Here is a 6,000-nt window from a genome sequence, read left to right as displayed (position 1 = left end):
ACGGGGTAGCACTGTTGAAGAATTTTATCAACAAGTTTATCAATATCTCTCGCTTATCCTAGACAAAATCGATTGCCTGGAGTTAGGTGAAGAAGCTTTGTATGCCATGACAACGACATATAGAGAAAAGGCACTCGACACATTTATAAGAGGTCTGAACGGTAACTTACCCAGTCTGTTAAGTGTAAAGGAACCAACCAGTTTACCACAGGCTCTCAATATGTGTCTCAAATTAGGCAACATGAATTACAGGACGAACCATACAAATAGTATCAGTCGCTTGCCGACCAATACCAAACCTATTAGCCACAATCAACCCATTAGCCACAATCAACCAAGGTCATACTCATTCAAACCCCAAGTAAGACCCTTTTACCCAGAACTTACAAATGTTCACAACCAATCCCTTAGACCAAATTCGTATCAACAGTACGGACAAAACCGACACTACGTCACAGTGCAACCAAACTTTAGACCACCTCTTCCTCCAAAACCTCCTACACCAATGGAAGTTGATCGCTCTGTTCAAACGAAGCAAATAAATTATCAGAATAGGCCTCAGTATCAACAAAATCAAACATTTTATAATAGGCAGCAAACATTCAGTAACAAACCACAAGCATTTAGTAATGGACCAGCGCAGGCTAATAATAATCAAGCTAGTAAGAGACCACCATCACAGATAATACAGACTCCTAATAAAATGCAACGGATCTACAATACTGAAGTTACAGAAACTGACCCAATAGAATACAATAATGAAATATTAGAATATCCTGAAGGGTACTACGAGTCTTCACAGGACTACCAACCCGAATACAACGAAGAACAAGAAGAGATCGAAGCAACCCCTAGTGACAATATCAATTTTTTAGACTAAACTCCTCATTGCCATACTATCGTTTCAAAATGAAAAATGGCAATGAACTAAAATTTTTATTAGATACCGGATCGAACAAAAATTATATTAGTCCAACTTATATTAGGAACCCCATTCCGAACAAACCCTTCATTGCAAATTCTGTTGGTGGACCCGTCAAAATTACTCATCATGCTAATATCAGTGTTTTCGGTGATGAAGTAGGTAAATTAAAATTTCACATTTTGCCCAAGTTAAGAACCTTTGATGCCATAATAGGTAACGATACAATGAAAAGTTTAAACGCAGTAATTTTTACTAAGGAGAACTATTTTACATTACTCAATAAATATGAATACCCCATCCACCAGTTAGCAATTAACTCTATTGCACACACTACATTAAGGCTAAATCATTTGAGTCCCGAAGATAACGAAAGATTAAAACAACTCTTTAACTCTTGCCCAACATTATTTGCTGAACCAGATAAAAAATTAACATATGTCACGAACGTTAAAGCCGAAATTAGGACTAAAAGCGATAGACCAATATATTCCAAAACTTACCCCTATCCAATGCCTTTAAAAAAAGAAATAGACAAACAAATTGAGGAATTACTTAAAGATGGCATTATTCGACCATCGAAATCTCCCTACAATTCTCCGGTATGGGTCGTACCGAAGAAAGAAGACGCCTCAGGATTAAAAAAATTTCGTATGGTTATCGACTATCGTAAATTGAACGAGGATACCATACCAGATAAATATCCCATTCCAGATGTTACCACTATTCTAACTAATCTAGGATCAAATAAGTATTTTTCTACAATTGACCTTAAGAGTGGATTCCATCAGATTGCTCTCAACGAAGCAGATATTGAGAAGACCGCCTTCTCTATTGCCAATGGGAAATTCGAATTTACTCGACTTCCATTCGGCTTAAGAAATGCGCCTGCCATTTTCCAACGCACTTTGGATGATGTGCTACGGAAACACATCGGCGTTCGGTGCTACGTTTATGTTGACGACATAATTATCTTTAGCAAAAGTAAAGAAGATCATTTTAGAAATCTTGCAATTATATTTGACACTCTCGAAAAAGCGCATTTAAAGGTACAGTTCGATAAATGTGAATTTATCAAAAAGGAAATCGAGTTCCTCGGTATAATAGTTGGCCAAAATGGAATTCGCACTACACAAAAAAAGATAGAAGCTATAATAAATTTTCCACGGCCCAAAACTGTCCATGATTTACGCTCCTTTTTAGGAATGACCGGACATTATCGCAGATTTATAAAGGCGTACGCACAAATTGCAAAACCCCTGACTGAAATACTGAGAGGAGAGCTTGGAAGAGTTTCCAAGAATCAGTCTAAAAGGACACTTTTAAATCTAACAGCACAACAAGTAGAAGCTTTTAAAGACCTGAAAAATTGCTTGACGTCAGACGATGTTATACTTCACTATCCAGATTTCGAAAAAGCTTTTGAGCTTACCACGGATGCTTCAAATTACGCTCTAGGAGCCGTACTTTCCCAAGACGGTAGGCCAATATCCTTTCTGTCAAGAACTCTAAGCAGAGCAGAGGAAACTTTTGCCGCCAATGAAAAAGAAATGTTGGCAATAATTTGGGCACTACAGTCCCTGAAATGCTTCCTATACGGATCAAAAAAGGTTAAGATTTACACTGATCACCAACCATTGACCTTTGCTCTCAGCAACAAAAATACTAATGCAAAAATGAAGAGATGGAAGGCACAATTGGAAGAATATAACCACGAAATCATTTATAAACCAGGCAACACAAACATTGTCGCAGACCTACTCTCACGACCACCAATCGCTAACTTAAATTCAATGACTGTCCACAGTAGTGACAGCTCTTCCGAAAATTTAATTTCTTCAGTAGAAATACCCATTAACGTCTTCAAGAACCAAATTTTCATATCAGAAGATTCCAAAAATTCATACAAATTCGAAATAGTTTTCCCTACGTACCATAGGCACTTAATAACTGAAACAACCTACAATGAAGAATCGCTAAAATCGCTTTTAAAGAAATATCTTAATCCATCGGTAATCAATGGTATAAAAACCACAGAGCACATTATGCTAAAAATCCAATCAATCTACCCTCTACATTTCGCAAATTACAAAATTCGTTTCACACAAATAGTAGTTGAAGATATTACTCAGACCGAGGCCCAAGATAAAATAATAATCGAGGAACATAATCGTGCTCACAGAAACGAAAAAGAAAATAAGCTACAGATTTTGGAAAAATATTATTTCCCCGCTATGTCGAAAAAAATAAAAAAAATAACAAAATTATGCAAAGTTTGTAAAGAAAATAAATATGATCGCCACCCAAACAATGTAAAATTAGGAGCTACACCCTTACCAGAATATTCAGGGCATACTATTCACATAGACATTTTCTCAACAGACAAACATAAAGTACTGACTTCTATTGACAAGTTTTCCAAATTAGCCATTATAAAGAAAATAGACGGGAAAAGTATAGACAGTATAAAAAAACCCTTAAGAGAAATAATATTTTATTTTGGAATTCCGAAGGCTATAGTTTTCGATAACGAAAGGACATTTAATTCTCAACCAATAAAATTCATGTTAGAAAACGAATTCAATATAAAAATATTCACTGCACCACCCTATAAAAGCGAGGTGAATGGACAAATAGAACGGTTCCATTCAACAATATCAGAAATTATGAGATGCTTAAAACAGGAACACTCTGATAAAAATTTCGACGAATTAATGGAATGGTCTGTAAACGAATACAACCATTCTGTTCATTCTGTTACAGGAAAAAAACCCGTTGACATATTCTTCGGTAGACCTACCTCAAATGCCACTAACAGAGAAGAAACTATGAAAAAGGTTCTAGAAAAATTAAAAGAGAAACAGGAAAAGGACCTGCAATATCATAACAAATATAGAAAGGAAACTATTGACTATAGAACAGGAGACAAAATTTTTGTTAAACAGAATAAAAGATTAGGAACAAAACTTTCAAAAAGGTACAAAGAGGAAATAGTTAAGGAAAACAGACATTCCACTGTAAAAACAGAATCAGGCAAAATAGTTCACAAGGACCGCATACGAAACTAACTCAGAACATTTTTATTATTTTTAGATCTCTCTTTTTCCTGAACTTTATTTTAAGCGATGGTTCGGTTGAGGTGTTAGATTACACTCAGTCAGAAATCGTAATGATGGAGGAAGGAATTGGCAAAATTCAAACAGGAACATACCGGATTATCCACATGACAAACATAACAGAATACTCTACAATATTACGGGAACTGAACAGAAACTTCATACGAAACATTCCAGCTAACAACCCTCTTTACCCATTTATAACAGACGAAATCAGTAATATCAACATAACAATTAATAACATTTTACCTAAATACAAAAACAAAAGATCACTAGACTACATAGGATCAGCCTGGAAATGGATAGCTGGCAACCCCGACCATGACGATTTAATAGCCATCAACAGCAAATTTAAAGAAGTAATCGAGAATAACAACCAACAATTAATAATCAACAAAAACATTTTAGAAAGAATAAACAATATAACAGAAATTAGCAACTCAATAATAAAGTCTCTAGGAAGTAGTAACGAATTTCAAACCGCCCTAATACTTAAATATAAATTTAAAATTGACATAATCAAAGATGAGTTAGAAAATATTAAAAGAGCAATTCATTTAACTAAAGCGAACATTATTAACTCAGTTATTATTAACAATCAAGAAGCGCATAGAATAAATAAAATTTTTATCGAAGAGAATCTGCAATTTGGTTCGTTAGAAGAATCTCTGAATTTTGCAGATGTTCAAATTGCTGTAAAACAAAACTTACTAATTTATATGATAAAAATACCGAAAACCGGTAAAGAAATTTGCAAATCTATTATAATTAAGCCTTTAAGTAAAAACGAAACTATTTTAAAGATAAATTTTGAAAAAATACTGAAATGTAATGAAGAATATTATGGTATAGAAAAAGATTGTAAAATAATAAATGAAATACAAATTTGCAAACAAACCCAAATTGTTAATTTGGAAAACGAAAATTGTATAAAAAATTTAATAAGGAATAAACCATATAAGTGCACCGTAACAAATACGGAACATGTTAAAAATATTGTAGAAATAAATAATGGATTAATACTTTTAAATAATTTCGAAGGAAATATTACTGCAAATAATAATACTAGAAAATTAAGAGGATCATATTTGATAAGAATCTTTAATGAAACTATAAGAATAAATAACATGAATTTTACAACTTTAGAACAACATAGCTTGAGACCACTGCCTGCTTTAATCCAACATTCAAACTCAAATTCAGAGTTCGAGGAAGTTCTATCCTTAAAACTTATGAAAGAGCTTAATATAAAAAACATTAAAAAAATAAGTTCTCTGAATCTTTTAGTGAAATCCAGTTTATTCACTCATTTTGGGCTATTAGCCCTAGTACTTACCATAATTGCAATTTTCAGATGCAAAAAGCGCGTAAAGCCTGAAATAATTATTAGCAAACCGGAATCATTTCAAATGCCAGTAATTAAAAGGACGCAGCATAGAAGTCTTAACGACATCCCATTTTTTTAATTAATCAAGCGGGGACGCTTGATATTTCGGAGGGAGGAGTTAACACAATATTTTATGAACTTCTACATAAATTCCATTCCCACATTATATGCTAGAAACATACAAACCGTTTGCATACTTTGGAGTCCTATTACAACCAAAAGTGCAACTGCGCTAAACGCGCATCCGCTAAATTCTTAAGTGAGCGAAACACGCGCAACCATGTCTTCTCCCCCAAAACCAAATAGCTGCAGGTGAGCGCTACACGCGCAAACCCTTTTAGCTGACCAAGCATCTTTGGTCACGTAGGCCGGCTCAAGCATAGGTTAGATTATAAACCTTAAAGTTAAGTGTAGTCAGTTTTGTAATAAAGCTCAACAGAAGCACATAGTGCTGCTTATAAAAACGCATTGTTTTAGAGTGTACAAGTGCTTGAAGCATAAGAAAGAGAAATAAAACCAAATTTCATTTGGAATTTGTACACTACTGTTGTTTACCCATCCGAATGCTAACCCAA

The sequence above is a fragment of the Bactrocera neohumeralis genome, unplaced genomic scaffold, assembly GCF_024586455.1.
Source record: "Bactrocera neohumeralis isolate Rockhampton unplaced genomic scaffold, APGP_CSIRO_Bneo_wtdbg2-racon-allhic-juicebox.fasta_v2 cluster11, whole genome shotgun sequence".
NCBI lineage: Eukaryota > Metazoa > Arthropoda > Insecta > Diptera > Tephritidae > Bactrocera > Bactrocera neohumeralis.
This window is presented reverse-complemented; position numbering follows the sequence as displayed.